Raw genomic sequence first — 24,968 nt, forward strand, 5'->3', positions numbered from 1 at the left:
GCAGCCCAGCTACTGTGTGTTGGCAGCTCCATGCTGCCACGTCGAAGTTTCTGAAGCCCCTCACGGGAACGTCCAGAGATTCTGAGTGACCTTGGCTTTGTGCAAAGCCAGGGGAACTTTCTGCTCTGCAGATTGGCTTGTGGGAGAGCTCTGAGCAGGGTAAAAATGACCCGCACCTCCTGCTTTCCTCTTCCTGCTGGGTCCCTCCCGACTCCTCCACCACTTCCCCTGGGTCCTCTCTGGCCAGCTCAGCTTTTGTGTTTGGGCCAGGCCGGGGCGGGGGGGGGGGGGGGGGGGGGGCGCGGCATTTGGCTCAGCTCATTGTTTGTCAAGAGTCCAACATTACCAGGGGTCTCGCCTGGTTTCAAGTATTTCCCGGTGCCTTTCCTTGCTCCGTAGTCAAGTTTCTAGCCAGGATTTCTTGGCTCTGGGAAAGATTGAGTGCCTGTCTGAGCCTTCTAGGCCTGGGTTTCATTTACAGCTGCCTGGCTCTGACTGGGTGACAGTCCCAGCCCTCCCTGGTCAGCCCATCCTCTTCTGCCAGCAGAGGAGGCCCTTTGTGTCGTGGAACTAGCGCTTGGAAGGGAAGAGTCTCCTAGTTTCCGTCCCCAGCGCTGTGTCCTGGGTTTCCTGCAGCCCCAAGCAAAGGCTCAGGGGGAGCACTGTTCTTCCAAGAGCCAGCAAGCAATTTCTGCCTGCCTGCTAAGACAAGAATGCCAACCCCAAACGGCCCCAGTTCCAGTCAGACTGAGACCTGTTCAGCACCTGGTGCTTTCCTGCTAGAAATTTCCAGCTGTTCTGATCTCTCACACAGGGCTTGGCAAGGCTGCAAGGGTCTGGAAGCAAATAGATTCAGGAAGCCTGTAGAACATCAGGCCTGGGCTGGTGGGCACCTCTCCCTTTCCCTGTTTGGGGATGCCCTCATGGAGTTCCCAGGCACTTCCTGCCTTTGGATTCAGCCAGAGCACCTGATGGGGCTGCCGGGCCCTTGGAGTCTAAGTCCCGGGGAAGAGAGAACAGCTTATCATTGTGACACTGTGCCCCAGACAAGGTATCCAAGGGTGGCCAGCCCAGTGCAGAGAAAGGGTGTGAGCCAAGGCTGCAGGTTCCAGGAGCCACCTGGGAGCCTGTTCAGGACATGGACACAGAAACGAAGAAATCAGGGGAGCCTCCCTACCGTGTGTCCTCATGCCCATCAGCAATGCCCTGCTACTTTAGGGGTTGGGGAGGCTGTGAATGTTAGAATAATGTATCCTTAACCAAGACTTCCTCTTTTCCTCTTCTTGCAGAGTATAATGTACTTCCTGAGCTCTTGGTTGCTTTTCTTTGGGATACTATGATCAAAGGTTTGCATAGACACGTCAGTTTTTGTGGCCTATGGGCAGTGATTGTCAGGAGTGTGCAGTTTTAATTATTCGAGGAGGAAAAAGCCATTGTTGGTGAGGGTTTCCTCTTTACACGTCTTACACTCCAGTAAGTATGTAGGAGATAAAATAGGTAGCTGGAAGGGTGCCCTGCCTGTGTTCCATCCTGCCAGCAGGGCGGATATTTCGAGCTCCCTTTCCCCCAGGGTTGCTAAACCCCACCAGCTGCCTTCTGCCTCAGAAGAGAGGAGCTGCAGGAAATGCATGTACTGCGGGTGTTCAGGAAAGCGTTGTTGGGCTCTTCCGTTGAACCCAGGGAATTCCCTGGATGGTGGGCGGAGCCGGAATGGTGGGTGGGCGGACCTGACTTCCCATCTGCTCGGGGGCAGGTGGGGACAGGTCACGATGCATTGGGTTTGGCCTGTCCTCCAGCTAATCTGGGAGGACTTTCCCGCCCTTCACTGATTGGGTCCTCTCACCGGCCCCCTGAGAGGTGAGTGAGAACTAGCCTCAACCACAGACAGGACACGGAGGCTCAGATCCCGTGACTGCCCAAGGTCTCTCAGCGTCAAAGCCCTGGGGTGGGGGTGGGGGGACGACAAGTCAAGTGTCCTGACTCCTGGGCCGAGGTGTGAGGGGGAGAGGGGCGACTTGGCCCTCTGGGTTCCACAGTCGGCCCTGACCGCCGGGTCGCTTGGGGCGGGGAGCAGGACCAGTCCGAGCTGGGACCTGGGAGGGAAGCGCCCAGCGCCTGTAGGTTGGGGAGCCCGGCGCGGGGCGTGAGCCGGGCCGCTCTGGGCGCAGGCGGGCAGCCGTTCGCCTCCGGGTGCCCCAGCTCCAGCCTGGCCCGCGCGGCGCCGCCAGGGCCCCGAGGCTCCCCGCGGAGGCTCTGGCCGCAGCCATTGGCCACCGGGAGCCGGGGCTGGGCGGGGGAGCGGGCCGGGCGTCGGGTTACTAGCCCTGCAGGCTGCGGCTGCGGGGGAGGGGGAGGGGCGGCCGTGTGGCAGCTGGCCGGTGGGGGCAGGGTGGGGACCCCAGGCAGAAGGAACCCCCCCCCAACCACTGCCTGACGACGGCCCCCACTCTGGGCCTTAAAGGGAACCATTACCTCATTTGTATCCAACTCAATCAACAAACATTTGAGAAGCACCCACTTCATGTCAGGCGCTGTGCTGGACTTGAGTGGTGCAAAGAGGCACATCTGGGGTTCCTGTCCAAACTTGCAACTCATTGAGGGAATAAGAAATCCACATTGAAGAACGCCGAAGACACCTGCAAGTGGGTGATAAGGCCTGAGAATCACGAGCAACCAAAGTTATGGGGGTTCCAGGAAAAGCAAGTCTGTTATTCCCAACTCCTGCTCCCCAGGGTAATCTGGGAAGCTTCCACAGAGTGGCCGGGTGCGGGTGCCCTGACACCTTCCTTGTTGGCCTCCAACAGCAGGGAGAGCAGACCCATCATGCTTTCTGCCCACTCATCCCAGCCTGAAGCCCTACCCCACTGCTGAACATCCCCCACGCAACCCCCCTCCCCTCCTTGCCCTCCCAAACTATACCCCGGCCTCTACTCTAAACCTCCAAGAGGAGGACCCTCACTTCCTTCTTCCTAGAGCCTGTCTGTCCCCTGAGGACCCAGCTCTTCCCATAGCTCTCTCCACTGGAGGTTCTTTTCTCCCTCAGGCCATGCGAAAGTGGTCCACACTGACCATGAAAACTTGGAATCTGTTTCTTCCCCCTTCAGAAACCCAGCTCTTTTGGAATACATACTACCTACCTCTTCTCCTAGTTAGTGTCACCTTATCATCCTCCTGGTCACTTTGCCTGTTCCCTGGTGAACTGGGCACCAGGCTCTTCTCCTACCCTGTCATCATTCTTGGTGACCTCAGCAAGGTGCTAATGATCCCAACGCTTTGACCGCTAATTCCCTTAACTGCCTTAGCCCTAGTGATGTATTTTCTCCTGCCCTGCCTTAGCTTCCTGGTTATACCTTGGACCTTGGAACCATGACTATCAACACCACCCCAAGATCTCAGATTCAAAGACACGCCCCCCCACCGGCCAGCCCTCCAATACACCCCATCCAGTCTTTCTTTAAAAAAAAAAAAAAGTACTGGGGTGCTTGGGTGGCTCAGTGGGTTAAAGCCTCTGCCTTTGGCTCAGGTCATGATCCCAGAGTCATAGGATCGAGCTCTGCATCAGGCTCTCCGCTCGGCAGGGAGCCTGCTTCCCCCTCTCTCTGCCTGTCTCTCTGCCTACTTGTGTTTTCTCTCTGTCAAATAAATAAATTAAATATTTTTTAAAATAAATAAATAAATAAACATTTAAAAAATGTGATCATTTGTTATTTTAGAGAGAGAAAGAGAGTGGGGGGAGGGGCAGAGCAAGAGAGAGAGGGAGAGAATCCACAAGCAGACTCCTCACAAAACACAGAGCCTGCCCTGGGGCTCAATCTCACAACCCCAAGATCATGAGCTGAGCTGAAATCAGGAGTTGGACCCACCTAGGCACCGCCCCCTCCAGTCTCTCCATTTCACCTGAGATCTCCAACCCATCCTGCTCCTGTTCCTGCACTCTGTGTCTCCCCTCTGGTCTTCCCTTCTTATCCGCCTGAGATTTCATGATCCAGCACACAAAATCTCCCTTGCAAACATTCTTAACTTCCTTCCACTGGTCTCTCTCCATCATATTCACCTGGCGAAAACCCAGCTGTGCTTAAATCAAACTGTTTACTTCACACCTGCAACCGAGCAGTTGCGCACCGCTGGAAGAAAATTCCCCAGCTGCTCTAGATGGACTCACTTCAAATTTACAGCCGTAAATTTCAAATAGGCATTTGAACTGCTTGACAATCCTACTACAGTTTCTTAGAAAATTTCTTTTCCCTCTCCACAGTGCAACAACTTCACACTTTCTCCTCTCTCTGCATATTTTCAAAACCCTTCCTCTTTCACTCTCCGTGTGACCTTAGGTATCCTTCATAGAGAAAATAGGTACAATCAGACCAACTGTGTGATCTTGCTGCCACCAAAGCCACCAGAATGTCTGCAGCTCTGCATTCTCTGCACCCGTCTGGTGCCAGCCCCTGCATCTGGGCCCTGGGCCCCTTCCCCTTTCACAGCATATGGATGCCCTCTGGTTCATGCATTGTTGACTTCTTCCTTTCTGCTAGATCCTTCCCATCAAAGTAAAACAGGAGTGAGTTATTTATTTATTTATTTAAATTTTTAAAAAAGATTTTATTTATTTATTTGACACACAGAGAGAGAGAGAAAGAGAGAGCACAAGCCGGGGGAGCTGTGGAGGGAGAGGGAGAAGCAGACTCCCTGCAGAGCAGAGAGCCCAACATGGGGCTCATTCCCAGGACTCCAGGATCATGACTTGAGCCAAAGGCAACCACTTAACAGACTGAGCCACCTAGGCACCCCAATAAAACAGGATTTAATTCCCCAAATTTAAAAACATATTAGCCTTTGCCTCATGTCTCCTGCCAGCTACTCCATTTTGCAGCTTCTCTGCAGAGCAAATGTTCCTGAGAGAGTTGTCTCTAGACTGACAGTCCTCTCTCTCACCTCCCATTCTCACCTCCACCCACCCCAACGGGGCTTTTATCCTTCCATTCTGTTGTAATAGCTCTTACTAAAAAGGCCAGTGACCCACATCTTGACTAAACTACTGGCCAGCTCATGGTCCTTGTCTCCTCTGGTCTCCCAGTGGCGCTGAACATGTTTAAACATGCTGTGGTGGACTGATTATTGGTCCTAGTTCTTGTCACTCTGCCCTGTGACCATATTTATCTCTGTATGATATTGCAGTCCGTCCTGCTAGAGGCAGAGTATACATTCTTGCCCCTTGACTTTGGGCGTGGTGGCATAACCTGTTTCAGCCAATGGATTACAGGAGGAAGTAACATGGCGCCAGTTCTAAGCCTTGGCCAAAGGAGGCATCCTGTGTTTCTACTTGCGTACTTTTGCCAATGTTATCCCCATGGGAAATAACGTACCCTAACCACCCTGCTGGTACAAGGATGATAAGGGACACGTACATAGAACAGACTCGGACCCAAATGAAGCTTAAAGCTGCCCAGCCAAGGTCAACCACATCTCACTGACCTCCAGATGACCCACAGATGTGTGAGTAAAAGAAATATTTACTGTTATACACCTCTGAGATTTTTGTCATTGTTTGTTACCCAGCAATAGCAGACCAATACATCCTCCACCTTGAAATACTTCCTTTACTCAGTTTCCTTATAATCCAATCTTGTGGTTTTTTTCCCCCAACTTCACAGGTTGTTCTTCTCAGTTCTCTCTGCTGGTTTCCTTCTACCAGATCCTTAAATGTTGACATGGCTTCTGTGTCAGCCCTTTCCCTTCTGTCTTTACTCTTTCCCTAAATGAAATTATCCAAGGCATAGCTTTGAATTCCATCTACACGGTTCTTCTCAAATTTAAGTCTGAGGACAAGACATCCCTGAATTCCAGACCCAAACCTGCCTCCACAGGTCCAGCTGATGTCTGATAGGTCTTGGCATGGCCACAATAGAACTATGGATTCACCTCTTCCCCCAAAATGGGCATCCCTTCCCCCCATCCAATTAGCCTAAAAAGGGAGGCATCATCCTTAACTCCTCTCTTCTGTCATAGGTCAGATCATCAATAAGTCCTATGGACTATACCTCCAGAATTGCTCCAGAAATCAGTACTGCATCTCACTATCTCTATAGCCACCACCCTGGTTTTATCTCTTCTTGCCACGACTTCCCCAACAGCATCTCAACTCCTCAGCTCTTAGTCTGTGCTCTGCAAAGCAGCCAGGGTGATTTTTCTAAAGAGTGAATGAAATCTGTTCACTCTCAGCTAAGGGGCTCCAAACACTTCCCACTGCAACCAAAATAAAACTCACACTCCTTACCTGGTCCCATAAGGACTGATGATCTAGCCCCTGCCTATGTCCCCAGAGCCCCTCAAATCTCCTTGTTCCCATTGTCCCAGCCATAGTGGTCTCCATGGTGTCTCCAGATCACTACCAGTGCATCCCCGCCTCAGGGCTTTTGCACTCACTATTCCTCCTGCTTGGAGCCCTCTTCCCCATATCTTCACCGGGCTGCCTCCTTCCCATCCATACGGTCACCTCCACAAAGAGACCCTCCCTGTCTAACTAAAGCAGCACTATCAGCCCCACTCCACCCCCAATACCCCTACTCTAGCACATTCGTTAGCTTCTTTATAGTCCTTATCAACAAGTGAAATTGTTTGGCTTTGTGTCTATTCTGTTCCCTTCCCTTTAAACATAAAATCCTCATGGCCCATATTTGTCTTGATCTCTGATGTAGTCCCCAGGCCCAGAACATGCCTTGCATGTAATGGGTTCTCAGTAAACGCCTGTTGACTGACCTGCTGATGCCAGAACTGGATGGAGCAGGGATGTGACCAGCTAGACGGTGAAGAGGGGGATGGGGTCAGTATCCCAGGAAGAGAGCGGCAGGGCTATACAGGGAGGCTGCAGAATTCAAGACCTGTCCAAGGGACCATGAGGGGCCAGGCTGGCTTGGGAGGAGGAGGGGAATGCCCGTGGGGAGCTGGGGAAGAAAAGTCTGCATGGTGAGAGAGCTTGAACAGAGTCCTCCAAGTCCCTTGAATTAGTGGGTGCTGCTAAGGATTACGAGACAAGGGCATGATAAATTCAAAGCAACAGTTTTCTGATGATGAATATGGTTGAAGAGTATGCATTTCTGAGTGTCCTTAACTAAGTGCTGTCCTGTGGGAGCAGGATTTTAGAAGACAAAGACATCTAGAAGAATCTGGGAGCCCAGGGGAGCCAGAGATCTTTTCCCTCGGATTTCAGATGCAAGAAAAACCCATTACCCAACCTTTTAGGGACCAGTATTGAGTTCCCAGTTTTGGAAGGTCTCCCTCAGTAATTAAGGGTTTGCTGAGTGCACACAGCAGGCACTCATACACGTGTTAACGAGCTGGTGCCCTATGCCTTGGACTCCCTTACACCCTCCCCCCCCAATACACACACACACACACACACACACACGACTAAATTGCTTCTTTTTCACACAGTGACTGCACACAGCTTTACCAGACCCCCACCCCATGGATACACCCGGACCCAGCTACTTGCCTTCCCAGCCCCCTCCACCCAATTCCATTGTCAGAGCTGAACAAAAGGCCCAAGGCATCCTGGGTTAAAGGATTTTAACTCTGCCAATCCCAGGAGGCTCCAACAAGAAGCAGCTTCCTGCAGGAGAAAAGTGACTGAGAAATCTCCCCAGGGGACAGGGGATTTTTTTTTTTTTTTCAGGTCTCAAAAACAGAACCCAGCCGCCAATCAAGACACTCCCCCACCAGAGCCTCACCCCAGCTCCCACCCCAGGGATTAGGAGCTTTATCTGCCTGAGACCTCCCATCAGTCAAAAAGCTCTTTGGGTCGTTTCGCCCATGCCTTCTATATGTGGCGGTCAGGCTTGTTAGCTTCCACCCAAGCCCCAGGAACCGAGGAACCCAACCCACCTCCCACATCAGACCGGACTCCCCCTCTGCTCGTCCCGGAGCTCCTGCCCTCTGCCTCCCCAAGTTCGCCCTGCGTCCGCAGTGCTCTCCCCCTTCCCCCGCGGAACCTCGCAGCCCCGGCCGCGCGCGCCCCGCTCCCCGAAGCGCCGCACACCGCCCGGGGACCCGCGGGAGCTCGGGGCGCGACGTGGCCCCTCCGGCGGGCCGCGGACACCAGCTCCAGAGCCCGACCCGAAACCCATCCTCCCCTTGGAGAGGCAAGACGGCGAGCTCGCCGGCGGTTAGCAACAGCATTTCCAGGGGCTGGGTTCGGTGTGCTCGTTCCTGAGTGTCTCTGTCCTCCCCCAGGGGAAGCGTCTGGGGAGCCCTTGCTGGCTGCTCGGCCCCAGTCTCCGAGGTTTCTGAAACAAAACTGCATTCGGTGTCAAACCCCTTTGCCCACCCTGGAACGAAAGTTAAGTATGAATTTTTTTTTTCTTCTCAAGTTTTTCACGTAGAAGAGATACCGGGTAAATTAGAAACATGTTTGGGAAAAGAGTGAGCAGTAAACGCTGGCATTTAAACAACACAAAAATGCCCACGCCAGGCCACACGCCCTGGCGGCCGCGACGCACCCGGCGGCTGCGCAGCGCCCTCTGGCGGCGGCGCGCGGGCGCGGCCGTTCCCTACTCCCACGCTCGGAACCGGGGACAGAGCTGCTGCCCCAAATCTGAGAAACATTGGGGCAACTTTGGAGGAAGGGGAGGGGGTCATGGAAAGCGTCCGACGCTGAGGCCCCCTTTTTGTGGTTCCGTGGCTGGCACTGAGGCCAAGAGCCCAGGGAAGGGGCCCACGTAAAAGAAAAACCTTTGTTGCTCTTTGAATGACCGCCTGAAATTCTACCAATGCAGCATCTCCCTTAACCTGCAGGCTTTGATTCTTTTTAAAATTCAGGTTCCTCGAGGAGGAGGGGTGACCCTTCAAAACAAGGGCAGATGACAGGCTCTGTCAAAAAATTACCAACGTGAACACCAAAAAGACATGATTGTACCATAATATGTACATTTTAGATGGTGAGGACATTTAGTAAGTATCATTTAATCTTCCCCTCTGTAGTGTTTGTTGCCCGGCATCCTTTGGTACTCTGAACAGCGGTGTTATTTTAGGCCGCGCCTCCCCCAGCGGCCATTCCCTCCAGATCAGCTGGCTCCCGCTTTCCTTGTCCCTGGTACATGCTAAACCTTTCTCCCTTCTGTCCACTTCTCACTCTCAGGGCAGCTGCTCGAGATTAGGCTCCTGCAGCTTACTGTCTGGATCCCTGCTACCAGGGAGGGAGTGGAACCGTGCCTCCCAGTGCAGGATCCCAGGGAGAGTGGAAGGAGCTCCCCTCTCTGCCCAGCTGCAACCCTACTGTCCCTCCAAAGAGACTGTCCCCTCTTACTGCTTAGGGATTGTCTTCCCAAAGGTAGCAGAGTACTCCTGCTTTCAGCTTCTTCACTGATGATCTGTAATTTCTCTCCAGAAAAGTACTGTCATTCCTCCACCTGGTGGAAGCGGGAAAAGGGCCCGTTCTCCCCCAGCATCTTCCTCTGAATCTCTTTTCCCTGCCTGAAGGATTTCTACTTACCCATCCTGCCTGGTGGGAATTCCTCCAACCTCATACCTTCCCTCTCTTAGAGGTATTTCTTGCTGTATTTATTGCTACCTAACAAGTTGCTCGGTGGCGGCTTAGAACAAGAAACAGGCATTTATTTATTTATGGCTCTGTGGATGGGCAGGTGGTTTCTAGACAGGCTCTGCGGGGCTCGCTCATGTGTCTGTGGTGAGGTGGCAGGTCACAGGATAGTTCAAGACAGCAGGGTGATGGGGAGGCTCTGCTGGAGTGAAAGGGTGACAGGGCCCTGCGTCTCTTATCCAGCAGGCTCGCCTGCTCGGGCTTCTTCCCATGGCAGCAGGGTTCCGAGGATGGGGATAGCCAAAACTACAAGGCTTCTCGAGGCCTAGGCTTGGAACTGATATAGCTTCGCTTCTGCGATATTCTCTTGCTCTTCAGAGCAAGTCACAAGGCCAAGCATGCGCTCAGAGTGGACTTCATCTCCTGAAAGAAGGCGCGACAGAGTCCTGTAGCCACGTTTGCAAACTGTCACGCTTCCCCTCTCCCTTCCTGGGGTGAGGGACCCATAGAAGAAGCACGCCTCAGGATATTACGTCCCTTATAGACTCGTTGGACAGGCAGCACAGTTCTGAAGCACACAAGCCCAGCAGTCCACACGCCCTGCCTCATGTCCTGACTCCATATTGATCAGACATGTGACCTCGGAAAGTTATCTTTCCTCTCTGGGACTCAGTTCCTAATTTGCAAAAATGGGAATTATAAATATTAAATTGAATTTCATCCATACTAAGTACTTAGGTGGTGTCTGGCACATGGTAAGTGTTATGCCATGAGGTGCCCACTGGCTGCCCACCAGGACAGCTGAGGCCACCAGCACCGTCTCCCACACCAGCTCCAAAACCCCCTCCCACCACTGCCGACACCAATAGCCCCCAGCTGGAAGCTCTGCTGGTGGCACCTGGTGTCTTTGGTGCCCCACGGAGATGCCAGTGAAATGGCCTTGTAGGTTTTCACGAGCTCCTTCACTGAAGCCCATCTTTCTAGAGCTGGCTTACCTTAGCTCTTATAGGGGTGTCTGGAGGGGCGCCAGAGTTGATCAGGCTCAGGTCCTGATACTGGCATTCTGGGATCAAGCCCCAACAGGGAGTCTGCTCCCCACCCCCCATGTGCTCTCACTGTCTACAAAATAAATAAATAACATCTTAAAAAAAAAAAAATCAGCTCTTACAGACCCAAGGTATGCTTCCAGCTCTTCTTCCTGAGGGATTTGGACAAGTGAATTCTTCTCTCTGCATTTCAGTTTCCTTGTCTGTAAGATGGGGGTACCAATGGCCCCCTACTTACGATGGTTCAACTTAGAAATTTTTGACTTTACGGTGGTGCAAAAGTGATATACATTCAGTTGAAACTGTACTTGAGGGGTGCCTGGGTGGCTCAGTCATTAGGTGTCTGCCTTTGGCTCAGGTCATGATCCCAGGATCCTGGGATTAAGCCCCAAGTTGGGCTCCCTGCTCTGCTGGGAAGCCTGCTTCTCCCTCTCCAGCTCCCTGCACTGCCTCTCTTTGTCATAAATAAATAACATCTTAAAAAAAAAAAATGAAACCATACTTGGAATCTTGAATCTGGATCTTTTCCTAGGCTGGTCATATTCAGCGCCACTCTCGGCTACAACTCCCCATGGGCCACGTGACCACAAGCGTCAACAGCCGACACACTTACCACCATTCGGCACCCATCCAACCATGCAGTTTTCCACTTTCAGTACAGTACTCGTGTGAGATACTCAACAGTTTATTATAAAGTTAGCTTTGTGTGAGATGATTTTGCCCAACCGTAGGCTTGTGTAAGTGTTCTGAGCACATTTAAGGCAGGCTGGGCTTAGTTGTGAAGTTCGATAGGTTGATGAATTATGTGCATTTTTGACTTAGGATGTTTTCAACTTATAATGGGTTTATCAGGGATTAATCCCATCTTATGTCGGGGAAGATCTGTAATAGCAGTGCCTTCCACAGAGCATATAAAGAATAATATGAAGAAATTAAGAGCCTGTACTTTAAAAATGTTGGCACCCACAGGACACAGAACCTGTGTTTTCTGTGAAATTGCCCTTCCCAGAGGTGCTGAGAAATGGTCATGCGCGAATACTTTTCTCCCAAAAAAGTCCTTTGTCACTCATAGAACCTTCCTTTCCTGAAGTCCACCAAGATGGACCAGGATACCGGGAAACCAGCCGAGCTCTTCCTACCAATGCAGGTCTAATGTCTGGTCCTTCCACGACACCTTCTAAGGGCCTGATCTTTATTTCATTTTCAGCCTAGTATCTCTAACCCTTGGCATTCGACTTGGCAAGGTAGGTGCTCAATATCTATCTGATGAGAGAAAGAAAGAATGAATGAGGATGTAGGAGAGGAAAGACTGTCTCTCTATCCCCCTAGATTCAACAGCTGGGTCTGTGAAATAAATCGGCAATGGACAATGAACAGGAGAAAAGTTATACATATTTATTAATTTTGACCATTACACGGACAAGGGCATCACAGAGGGGGGAAAAAAAGCGAACACCTGAAAAAGAGAGGACACTTGAAAGCTTATATACCATCTTCATAGGGAAGAGGAGGGAGATGCAGGTCACTTCGGGGAGAGCAAATGATTTGGGGAAAGAAGAGTGGGCCCTCAGAAGGACAGATGGGAGGTTATGAGGGTGTGACAGCGTCTGTCTAGGGGTGCTGTGGCCTTGTAGCCTGCTCTCCTGGGAGAGGAGTCAGTCTTCCCTGGTGGATGAAGCCCCCAGGTTGGGGATTTAGGACGATGGAATTCCTTTCGGAGGCTCTGTCTTTAGGCAGATTAGGGCAGTTCAGGGAGAACCTCTCCCCACATCTGCTGTTTTTCAAGTGCCTTCAGCTCAAAAGGATCAATACACCCAAGCAGCATATTTGGGCCGATATGTCCTGAACTCCTGCAAGGACTTCATTCTGATAGGTTTTTTCCCCCTTGGATGAAACCAACTTCTTCTGGATGACTTCCAAACCAAGTCGCCCTGTAACTGAACTAACATGAGTTCGCTCCTTGGTGAGTCACAGACAGAAATTACACCAGGTGGAGTTGTCGCACAAAGGAGACTCTATTTGCAGCAAATAAGGAGATCACAGGGAATAATTTCCAGAGCCTTGACTCCCCGAGCAAGAGTGAATGGGTTCCTTTTATTGAAGTTCGGGATGAATATTCAGAAAGAGGAGCCTTGTCATTTTCCGTAGAGGGGGACACAAGATGGTGCCGTGAACCTTCAGGAAACAGGCCTGTACCTGTCCTGTGGGTTATGTAAATGAGGCTTGTGCTCCTCCTTGGGTGAAGATTTTAGTATTATAATGAGGTTAAGGTAACCATCAGTCATTCTATGGTTCCCTCCAAGGTCCTTCTGCACAGCTGTGTGTGGGGAGTTAAGTTCAGCCTGGTCTGGGTGGTCTGGGCCAGCTGGGATTCTCTGTCTGGGCAGCTATTGATGCTTGAAGGGTAGTTTTTGTTTCCATGCCATCATGGGATGCCAGGCCTCTTGGGTTTTTTGCCTGAGCAATGAGATAAAGATGGAAAGAAGAGCTTAAGGAAAAATGTGGGACAAAGGTCAGTGGATACAAGCAGGTGAGCAGTAAAGGTCAGGTGTTAGGGTCCAGCTGGTGACGACCCATTAGTGCAGAAGGGAAGATGTTTCTAAGAGTTTGGAGGGAGTAGGGCAGTGCTCCTCAACCTGACCGCTAGTTATAGTCCCTGGGGAGGCACAGGCCCACCCCCCAGAAATTCAGCTGTAACGGGCCCAGGAGCAGCCAGGGAGTCCAGAATTGGGAGAAAGCCATGCTTTGTGTGCATTCGTCATTTTTGCCATGTCTCTCCCAGAATCCGAGTCTTCAAAGCTGACAGTGAAGCATTCCAGATTTTGTGGATGGTTCCCATAGAGTACAGACGACAGCAGAAAATGAATAATGCTGGGCAGGGATTACTAAGGACACCACAAAACAAGCTGCATAACTGTTGGTGCGTGTTTAGACACAACTGAGAAAAAAATCCTCCCATCACGACTTGATGCTTGACGCAATTCATTAAATGAGTTAATATTCATAAACGTGAGCCACGCAAAGTAAATGTGAATCCAGAGGCAAAGCAGGGGATGAGAATGGCTGGCGCCCAACAGATTCTGGGGACCCATGAACTATCCCTAGGGAGCCAGGGTCTAGGAGTCCTGCTAGGAAGTGAGCTAGATGACAGACAGCCATATAGCCATTCAGATGGTGGGGGGGACGCTGATGGGAATGCTGAGGAGGAGGAGGAGCAGCTCCTTCTTCTATGAGTGGGCGAGAAAATGCGGGGCTTCTGGTATAAAGAAAACTGAATGGGTTTTGTGTGTCTTTGTGTTTTTTGTTCCATTTTTGCCTGCTGCACTTTTAGCTGAACTCCTCTGAAAGCGAGATGTGTGTCCATCTGGAAACACATTGATTGACCCACACCCGCATGAGAAGTGTGGAGGTAGGTGTGCATGTTGGGGGATACGTAGGTATAGGTAGTGCTTGGGCAGCCTGGACAGAGTTTGAGAAGTTGGGGACCTTCGTGGCAGGTATAGTTCTGGCACTGGGGAGGAAGATGGTCACTGGCATCGAATGAGACTTGTAAACCCTGGAATTTAAATTTAGACCCCCAGGACAGGGTGCAATTGTTCAGAGGGTAAGGAAATATGGCTGTCAACGATCTGAGTTGGGCCCTAGAATCTCTCTGGGACACACAGACTGTAACACACAGGCTGGGACAACCTGAAGGCAAAGGGGTGACCCTCAGTCATTTGTATCAGAATGATCTGGGCTGCTGGTTCCCAAGGTGCTCTGGGGCCCACCCCAGATCTACCAAAGCTTGGGTGCCAGGCTTTCTAGGGGTTAGGCCTGGGGAGTTCAAAAATTTTAAAGACGTGCCCCAGGTGATTGCCAGGTAACTAAGGACAGAGGGTCTTTATAGAGTTAGTAGACAGGGCTAGAGGAGGGTTGAGAATGGGCCTCAAGCTTTAAAATCTAGCATCTAACCCTGACTGATCTGCTGTGAGACCAGGAATCCGTATCCTAAGCCATTCCACAGACGATTAGGATAATCATTCACGTTAGGTGTCCTTGGAGGGAATTAACTGGAAAGAAACTTACCCCATCTGTAACTTGACTCTGCAAGTCTCTGCACGTCTTGCCTCTTCATTCAAACTGGGGTATTCTGAACGGACTCCCAGAGCCAGCCTGGGGCTTTAGAGAGGCTGGGGCCATTGTGTTATTTCTTCCCCCAGCTTTACTGGGATATAACTGACATAAACATTAAGGTGTGTGATGTGTTGGTTTGATACACTGATACATATAATTCTACCACCGTGGCATTAACTAACACCTCCATTGCGTCTCATAATTATCATTTCTTTTTTGTGGTGAGTACATTTAAGATCTACTCTCAGCAACTTTCAAGTATACAATACAGTATTATTAACCATAATCACCATGCTTTTCATTAGGTCCCCAGAACGTACTCATCTTACCACTGAAGGTTTGTTCCCTTTGACCAACATCCCCTACCCCCCAGCCCCTGGTCACCACCATTCTACTCTGTTTCTCTGCATTTGGCTTTTTTATTTTTTATTTTTTTTTTAAGATTTTATTAATTTATTTGACAGAGAGAGATCACAAGTAGGCAGAGAGGCAATCAGAGAGAGAGAGAGAGGAGGAAGCAGGCTCCCTGCTGAGCAGAGAGCCCGATGCGGGACTCGATCCCAGGACCCTGAGATCATGACCTGAGCCGAAGGCAGCGGCTTAACCCACTGAGCCACCCAGGTGCCCTGCATTTGGCTTTTTTCGATCTCACAAATATAAGTGATATCATACAGTATTTGTCTTACTGTGCCCGGCTTGTTTCACTTAGCCTCATGCCCTCAAGGTCCATCCATCCCGGTTGCAGAGGGCAGGATTTCCTTTTCTTGTAACTGAGTAATATTCCATTGTCTATATATATCCGTTTATCTGTTGCTGAATACTTAGGTTGTTTCCAGATCTTGGCTATTGTGAATAATGCTGCGATGAACATGGGAAGGCACTTCTAGTTTGTTTGCTTGTTTTGTTTTGTTATTTTGAGGTCCTGCTTTCATTTCCTTTGGATATATCCCCAGAGGTGGGATGGCTGGATCACGTGGTGATTCTACTTTTAATTTTTTGAAGAACCTCCGTACTGTTTTCCACAGTGGCCACACCAGTTCACATCCCACCAACAGTGCATAAGTGTTCCTTTCTCTCTGCACATCTTCTGCCAACGCTTATTATCTCTTATCTTTTTTTTTTTTTTTAAAGATTTTATTTATTTATTTGACAGAGAGAAATCACAAGTAGATGGAGAGGCAGGCAGAGAGAGAGAGAGGGAAGCAGGCTCTCTGCCGAGCAGAGAGCCCGATGCGGGACCCGATCCCAGGACCCTGAGATCATGACCTGAGCCGAAGGCAGCGGCCTAAACCACTGAGCCACCCAGGCGCCCCCTCTTATCTTTTTTTTTAAAGTTTTTATTTAGATTCTGGTTAGTTAACATTCAGTGTAATATTAGTTTCAGGTGTACAATATAGTGATTCAGTATCTCTTATCTTTGTGATGACAGTGATTCTAACAGGTGTGAAGTGAGTGGGGCATTGTTTTGAAATCTTTTTGAATTGATAAGAAGCCACAAAATGCTTTTGGCCTCAACGGAGGGAGTCTGGTCACGGTTCTTCCAGCTCCACTCAGAACAGCAGGCAGCAGAAAGTCGGCTGTAATAGAGTTCTAACGTCCACAGATGCGAGTGGACGTTTAAACAGGCATGTGTCTACACCAGCTGAGGCCCTGTTTTCTGGTACCACTGGCCATGGAGGCCACATATTTGCCAGTGGGTGAATTTCAAGGCAGCCTGACTCTCAAGTCCTTAGCTCTCACCAAAGGCAACCTTTGTTTTACCAAAAGTCTTTGCATTCTTATCCAAAAATAACACTGTATGCAGTTAATAATATTCTATTTAATATCAAAATGGGCAGGGGGTCCACAAGGTCAAAACTATTTTCATAATAAAATGTTATTTGCCTTTTCGCTCACATCTTCTCATGACCGTATGAAGCTGTGAGCTTGGGGAAAACTCTGATATCACAACAGAGTGATTCCAAAAGCAGATAGGAGACTCCATCTGTTTTTTATTAAGCTAAACATTTTAAAAGTTTGCAGGAATGTAAAACGGTGCCACACTTCTCACTAACATTTTGTTTTGTTTTGTTTTTGAAAATACAGTTATCTTTTTTTTTTTTTTAATATTTTATTTATTTATTTGACAGATCACAAGTAGGCAGAGAGGTAGGCAGAGAGAGAGGGGGAGGCAGGCTCCCCGCTGAGCAGAGAACCCAATGCGGGGGCTTGATCCCAGGACTCTGGGATCATGACCCAAGCGAAAGGCAGAGGCCTTAACCCACTGAGCCACCCAGGTGCCCCGAAAATACAGTTATTTTTAAAATTGTGTTAATGCGGTAGGTTTAATATTGTAATTTTAAGTAAGTAAGTGTTTTTAAATACTACGTTTTAATTTCTAATATGGAAAATTTGGGGAGGTAGACCCCACATAAATAAAAGCCTCTTTCAATAATATTTACGAGTATAAAGGAGTCCAGAAATCAGGAAGTGGGAGAACCACGACCTATTTCTTCCCCAAATTATAGTGTCCTATAGGCTCCACCCCCAAAGTAAAGCTCCCTTTCCCCCGCCAGCGTTTGGGCTCCACCCTGCTGATAAGCTAACCTCTCTCACCCCTTTCCAGAACAGCTACCTCCAGGCTTCCCCGCGGCCCTTCCCATCCCTCCTCCTGGTCCTCCCTTCCCGCCCTCCAGAGTGAGAAAGCATCCTTTGCCTGTGCTCAGCAAACCTAGAGTGTGGACAAGGGACTCGTGCAGTTGAGGAAGTAAGGGACGAATCACAGACACTACCCTCAAGGAGCTTCTGATTTCGTAGGGACGTACGGACAGGTAAAGCAGCTCCAGGAGGTACCTGTCCTTGCCTTTCGCTAGCTAACACTCTCCTCCCCGGTCCCCCGCCCCCACTCCGCACCACCCCTTTCTCTTCCGCCACCCTGGATTCCCGAGATCCCGGGCCCGAGCGCCCCCTGGTGGCCGTCCCTCGTCGGTGCAGCCTTTTTCAGAGGAGTCCGAGGCGTAACTAGAGTTAAAGACCTCAGTCGAGTCTCTCGGGATCCCAGTTCTGGGAACCTGTCCCTGTGAGGATCTGTCTCGGTTTTCGGCGGCCTTCTGTCTGTCCCCGTGCTCATGTTTACCCCTGGATGAGTAATTCCAGCCTGCTTCTGCCTCTGTGCCTGCCGCTTATCTTGTATTCGTTTCCCCCACCAAGCCCATTAGTAGGTGGCAGTCTGTCACGGTAGAAATAGTATGTGCTGCGGCTTGGACCCAAGTCCAAGGAGCACGATGCCAAAGTTCCACTTCCTACTGGCATGCCCCACAGTAAATAATCTGATGGCTAAAGCAGCCCTGGACATTGGCGAACGATGGATATTCTACGTTGGGGTCAAGTTCCTTCCAAAGGGGAAAAGTGAATCCACAGCCCCTGAATCTCAAGGCTTAGGCTGGATTCCGGGCTCTCCAGGAGTGTATTTCCTGCATTCTGGGGTGGGGGTCAATATCCTAAGACCTCCACCCTCCACCTTCCGGGGCTTTCTTCCAGGGATGTAGCGTCTCCGCCCCCGCCCCCGCCCCCACCTCCACCCCCGCGCTATGGCTGTGAACAGGACTCCAGGTGGTCTGCTATCAAATCTCAGAACTCCTCAAAGTGAGTATGCAACTTCAACTCTGGCTTCCTCAACACAAAAAGCAAGCCCTAAAATCGAGGAAGGAAATGCCAAAGTGTCTCTTTTTTAATCGAACCCTAGAAATTCAGAATGAAAGTATCCTCAAAGTGAGGATACTGGGAACAGGATTGGGGAGTGGAAGGGAGTTCCAGATTCAGCAAGATATCCTCAGGGACCAGCCTGAAGATTTCTCCTACTGCTCTGACCCAGAGTCCATTAGCAGGAACCTCACTGCCCCATCAACAAACTCGACCTAGTGGTTTCCATGGTAACCATCAAAGAGCGACCCCCCTTTTTCTTTCCTACAGATGTTCCTCCTACCCCTCCCCTTGACAATCACTTTCAGACAGGGCCTAGAACTGGATTCTGTTCAACTCTATTTGCAAATCATTTCCCCCTTTTAATCCATGTTTTAAGAAAGTACAAACCAGGGGCACCTGGGTGGCTCAGTGGGTTAAAGCCTCTGCCTTTCGCTTAGGTCATGATTCCAGGGTTCTGGGCTCTCTGCTCAGCGGGGAGCCTGATTCCCCCCTCTCTCTCTGCCTAATTGTGATCTCTGTCTCTCAAGTAAATAAATAAAATCTTAAAAAAAAAAAAAAAAAAAAGAAAGTACAAACCATTTCTTTAATTTACATGGAAATACCCTTTAAAAATGAACCAATAATGTCAGGTATGTGGAAGCATGGGAGTTCATTTTATTATTCTTTTTAAGTATGCTTAAATTTTCCTATAATGAACACAAAATTTTAAAGTAAACTAAAAAATTTTTAAAATAATATCTATACGGGTGCCTGGGTGGCTCAGTGGGTTAAAGCCTCTGCCTTCGGCTCAGGGGGTCCTGGGATCAAGCCCAGCTCGGGAGATCTGCTCAGCAGGGAGCCTGCTTTCCTCTCTCTCTCTGCCTCCCTCTCTGCCTACTTGTGATCTCTCTCTCTGTCAAATAAATAAATAAAACCTTTGAAAAATAAAATAAAATAAAATAATGTCTATGCCCATCGTGGGGCTTGAACTCACAATGCTGAAATCAAGAGTTGCATGCTCCACCACCTGAGCCAGCCAGGTGCCCCTGGAGTTAAAAAAAATTTTAGGCAAAAAAGAAAAAAAACATTCAAAACCCTCTTCCCACATATCTGAAGAAAATCTGGTCTTTGTGAAGAATGATGAGAGGTTGCAAAATAAATAACCATTTTCTATAAAAGGAACTAATAGATTATAAGCCTCAGTCCTTATTTGGGATATGGTAAAGATGTCAGAGTCTTAAGATTTTCATTTTGAAGCACAAAAAGACTATAGATAAACCTTTAAAGTATAATAAAAACATAGGTATTTGGGGGAAATTTTTAAAAATGGTTGAATCACATTGTCCTTCCATAACTCCCTTCCCGTCTTTTACTCAGGTCGCCCCTGTACCATTCCAAATCTTTCAAACTTCCATAATGAGAAACCCAGCAAGTGTGAGCACCTCCTGTCCCTGTCCTACAACAGGGGTTGGGTAAACTACAGTCCTTGGGGGGCCTTTTCTTCTGGGGTGCCTGTTTTCGTGTGGCCGGTCAGCTAACAATGGTTTTTGCATTGCTAACAGGCTATAAAACAGGCAAACACTCAAAGAAGGATCTGTGACCTACACTCGATGTCCAGCCTCTGGCCACATCTGGTCCATGAAGCATCTTGCTGTAGGCTGGCTGGAGCCCTGGTGAAAGGTGGCTTTTCTTCCATCCAGGCAGCTATGACGAAAGGTACAGCCAGGAAGTTGCCATGCCGACGGGGAATTCAGTTCTTAAAATAGTCCACTGTGCTGAGGCATTTTCGGGGTGGGTGGGTTTGGAGGGAGGGGGTTCGGGAGAGGGGTGGGGAGAGATGATAAACTAATGAGTCAGACCCAATTGGTGACAGCTGTTCTGTCATCCCTCTGGCAATGTGAGGTGGGAAAGGGACAGCTCTCTAAAATGAGGTGGCAAAGAGACATTTTCCATTCAAAGAGCAGGAGAGCTCTGTTTCCTCACACTATTTTCCTGACAGAAGGAAATTCCCCTCTTTGTGGGTCCACCCTGCGGAGAATAGATGAAGGCACGCCTCACTCACACAACGCCTGCAGGACTGGGGGACCTGTAGGAGTGGGAGGGGCAGGCTCTCTCACACGGCTGCCTCATGGCTCTGTCCACAGCAGGCCCAAGTCTCCTCATCGTCACAGGTAGCATCATCATGGGACAGTAGGGAACAAAATTCACCACCCCAAAATGTGTCTCTTTGGTACGTAGATTATTGTAGGCTGATTATTTTTAAGAAACAGAAGGCTCAGGAAGAACCTTCAACCTTCCCCTCATGGCTTACAACAAGTTAGATAGACAACTTCCTCCAGCAAGGGAGCTATCACCGTAGGTAACCACAGCATAATATGGACTACGGGTGGCTGAATTGTCTTTCTTCCCTTTATAGTCCCAGATCCCTCCCCACTTCTCCTTAACTCTGGGTGTCCTATAATCCTCAATTGCCTGACTTCTTGTGGGCCTCATTTTCCTATGGAGACCCTTAGTATGTACTTAAATTTGATTTTCTTCTGCTAATCTATCTCATGTCAATTTAATTCATAGCCCAGCTGCCCCCCCCCAAAAAAATCCCTTGAAAGATAGAGAAAATTTTTTCTTCCGCAACAGGACCAAAATGAAAATATATCACTAAAAATGTCTTCTATCCAGGCAATTAACCATCGATCAACCATCAATTGATTAACCAATCAATCAACTATCATTATTTGAGCATTTCCTGTCACTTCTCTGTTGTGCCCTCAATGCCTGGAAGATGAGCTGAGTACTTATTTTTTATTGCGGTAAAATATATATAACATAAAACTTACTATTTTGACCATTTTTTAACTGTACAATCCAGTGGCATGAAGTACATTCACACTGTTGTACAACTAGCCCCACTATCCATCTTTGGAACCTCTTTATCATCCCATATACTGAAAGTCTACACATAAGTCTCCATTCTGTACCCACCCCCAGGCCCTGTCAACCACTATTCTATGTTCCATCTATACAAACCGCCTATTCTAGGAGTCTTGTATAAATGGAATCATATGGTATTTGTTCTTTTGTATCTGGCTTATTTCACTTAGAATATCTTTAAGGCTCATCCCTGTGGATATGCATCAGAATGTCATTCTCTTTCAAGGTCAAATAATATTCCATTGTGTGTATAGACCATGCTTTGTTTAGCCCATGAATGGACATTTGGGTTGTTGTCACCTTTTGGCTATTATGAATAATGCTACTATGAACATGGACGTACAAATAGTTGTTGAGTCCCTACTTTCAGTTCCTTTGGTGGCAAAGTCCATTTTCAGAAAGAGAACAAGGAGAAGATTGAGAATGCAATCTCGGGGCACAGAAGACACTACAGCAGCGTTTTCTTACCTTTTCCATTCCACCATCCAAAGTCCATCTTTGAGAAAGCCAGCAAGCCCTTGTCTCCTGTCTTCCTCCCTCAGCCATCTGCTCGTACTGCCTATTGTCATGAGGTCATTCCCAGGGGCACCTCTAGTCCCAGATCCATCATCAAGGACAATGGGCAGCCTTAAGGTTGATGGTTAGTTCTCATATCTTTCAGAGTTGAGCATTATTAAAATAAAACCAATGGTATCTTTTTTTTTTTCTTTTTAAAGATTTATTTATTTATTTGACAGAGAGAGAGATCACAAGTAGGCAGAGAGGCAGGCAGAGAGAGAGAGGAGGAAGCAGGCTCCCTGCTGAGCAGAGAGCCCGATACGGGACTCGATCCCAGGACCCTGAGATCATGACCTGAGCCGAAGGCAGCGGCTTAACCCACTGAGCCACCCAGGCGCCCACCAATGGTATCTTTTAGCATGGTTTCAATGTGTGTTTGTAGTAAAGGACTCATTTCCCACCAGGAGCAGAGAATGGAAAGACATGGTGTGTGGCATATCACTAGCAGTTTTTTGGTTGGGAATGGGTACACGGTCTCAGTTAGCTCAGGCTGAAGGGAATGAATTTTACTTCATGGCTGGGCATGGTTCTATTTTTGCTTCGGTTTTTTGTTCTCTAGAAGTGTCCCACTTGAGGCCAATTGAAAGGAAGCTGGGCTATGGATGCAGCTGACATCTAGGAAAGAAGGCAGAACTGAGAGAATAGCAGAATATGGTTCTAGCACCCTGATCATGCAATGCCTGAAGCCTGAACTACCCCAGTTACCTCTGAAGAAGCTAATAAATCACCTTGTATTTCAAGCCAATTTTGGCAGGGCTTTCTAACGTTGGGGCCAAAAACATTCTAACAGATGCAGTCTGCATGGTGTTAGGATTTTGGTTTTAACCCGAAAAAGAGTGAAATATGTTTTGAGGTTTCTGCACAGAGAACCCAGGGAGAGGGCTCAGTCAGATCTGCACTTCAAAGCATCTCTTTGGCTGCAGGGTGGAAACGGTTAGTAGGAGTTGGAGTGGTTACAGTTAGGGGCCTTATTGTGCTGGTCCAGTCCTAGTAAAAGGTTATAGAGGAGAGAAGAAGAGATCTGGGAGATTTTTAAAAAAAAATATTTTATATATTTATTTGAGAGAGAGAAAATGAGTGTGAGAGAGAGAGAGCATGAGAGGGAGGAGGGTCAGAGGGAGAAGCAGACTCCCAGCTGATCAGCGAGCCCGATGCAGGGCTCCATCCTGGGTTTCCAGGATCATGACCCGAGATGAAGGCAGTTGCCAAGCGACAGCCACCCAGGTGCCTGAGATCTGGGAGATTTTAAGGAAGTTGGGTGACTTTGGCAGAAGTCAGTAAGGTAGTAAGGTTGACAAGACTTGGTGATGGTTTGAGGGGAGAGGATGGCGGTGTCAGGGGTGACCTCTCTGTGACTTGCTCAGCTGGATGGATAGGGCTGCGACCCTCATGACAGAATTGTCGTTGAGGAAAAAAGATTGAACACTGACAGGGTCAGGTTGCTGGAGAAACTGGACTTCAGCGGGAGAAGCAAGAGCCAACGTTAGCTTAGCGCTAGCCGTGAACGGAGTATGCTTTACCTGTATAAACTCATGAGTACAATAGCCTCGTTGCCACTTTACAGATGAGGAAATTGAGGCATGGGGAGATTTAGTAACTTCTCTCAGGCCTATACAATCAGCTAGGAAATGAGATTTGAACTCAAGCAGTTTGTCCCCATGAATTTCCCAAGGAATATATGCGCCAAGAAGGTTCAGATGAGAAACAGCAGATACTACAGTACTGTTTTCTGGGGCCTGAGACCCCACCTCCAATGCAGAGCACTCTAGGAAGCTGGATTTTAATTCCTGGCCCAGCTCCCCTTTCCTAAATCAGTTAACGCCTTGATGGCTTCTGACTAAGCTGTCTGTATCCATATCCCAGCCCCAGACCCCTTCACAGAGCCACCTCGAGAGGCTGCTTGCTTCCTCCGTGCCTGGAGCTGATCTGTCCCTGCTGCCCAGGGACCACATCTTCAGCCTGCTGCTGTCAGCAGGGAGGAAGGGTGCCAGGCAGAAGGAAGGCATGGGTGAGCCCTCAGAGGGCCAGCCTACACTGCGGTCACCCAGAAAGGCAGAAAAGAGAGAGCCATCCTGGGTGCTCCAGGTCCTTGGAAAGCACCGCCTTTCGAAGTTTGTGCGCTGGAGTCGATCCGTTCTCAGCACCTATAGGGATGTACGTCTTCATCGTGGCTTCTCTTATTAACACTCAGTGCCTGGCAATGTCCTCAACAGCAGCCTTCCGGTAACACAGAGTGGTTTCCTGAGCCCTGTCCTAGGGCATCCCTCGGTGGAGAGGACTGCTGGGCACTGAGACTACTGAATGCGGGGGAGCTGGACACAGCTCTGCACAGGACCATTTCATCGTCTTCTTCATCACCGTCATCATAGTGTTTCAATTTATTAAGTGAATCTACTGAACTTACCATTTAATATCGTAACCCCAAATGTCAGATCGGGGCTCCCTTTCCCTTGAGATCTATATGATAGGTACACTGATAGCCCGCCAAACACATAGACACTAAATTCCCAAGTCAATGGCTATCTAAAAGACACATCCTCCATCCCATTTCTACTAAATTGGTAGCAAGGAAGAGGTTTTTGTTTCTCATAGACTTTTCTGCCCCATGGGCAGCACCTCCTTCTCCTCTTCCTTCTTCTTCTTCTCCTCCTCCCCCTTCTTTTTCTTTTACGATATGCTTCCATTATATGTATTTTTTTCTATTAGTTTCAGAGCAGAATTTAGTGATTCATCAAAATGCATAGAACACCCAGTGCTCATTACATCAAGTGTCCTCCTTAATGCCCATCACCCTGTTACCCCATCCCCGACACACCTCCCCTCCTGCAATCCTCAGTTTGTTTCCTAGAGTTCAGGGTCTCTTATAGTTTGCCCCCTTGTCCAATTTCACTTTGTCTTTCTCTGACTGGTTTATTTCGATTAGCATAATACCCTCTCGTTCCATCCGTGTTATTGCAAATGGCAAGATTTCATTCTCTTTTTCTTAAGATTTTATTTATTCATTTGCAAGAAAGAGAGAGAGAGTGAACGAGAGAGGGGAGGAGCATGAGTGGAAGGGAGGGACAGATGGAGAGAGAGAAGCAGACTCCCTGCTGAGCGGGGAGCCTGATACAGGGGTTTAT

At 49.0% G+C, this 24,968-nt stretch overlaps 1 long non-coding RNA gene across 5 annotated transcripts; it reads left to right on the top strand.

Moving 5' to 3' along the window:
* Nucleotides 1-1,620: 1,620 nt before the first annotated feature.
* Nucleotides 1,621-21,987, top strand: LOC116595659. Of its 5 annotated transcripts, XR_004287802.1 has the most exons (8): nucleotides 1,621-1,857; nucleotides 8,230-8,946; nucleotides 11,789-13,501; nucleotides 13,913-13,990; nucleotides 17,303-17,507; nucleotides 18,217-18,321; nucleotides 19,923-20,076; nucleotides 21,037-21,987. It is a non-coding gene; the product is annotated as an uncharacterized LOC116595659 (long non-coding RNA). The 5 variants fall into 5 exon arrangements; XR_004287799.1 differs by having other exon boundaries at nucleotides 19,923-21,987; XR_004287803.1 differs by having other exon boundaries at nucleotides 17,308-17,507; nucleotides 19,923-21,987.
* The last annotated feature ends 2,981 nt before the right edge of the window (nucleotides 21,988-24,968 follow it).

The sequence above is a fragment of the Mustela erminea genome, chromosome 7 (assembly GCF_009829155.1).
Source record: "Mustela erminea isolate mMusErm1 chromosome 7, mMusErm1.Pri, whole genome shotgun sequence".
Taxonomy (NCBI): Eukaryota; Metazoa; Chordata; class Mammalia; order Carnivora; family Mustelidae; genus Mustela; species Mustela erminea.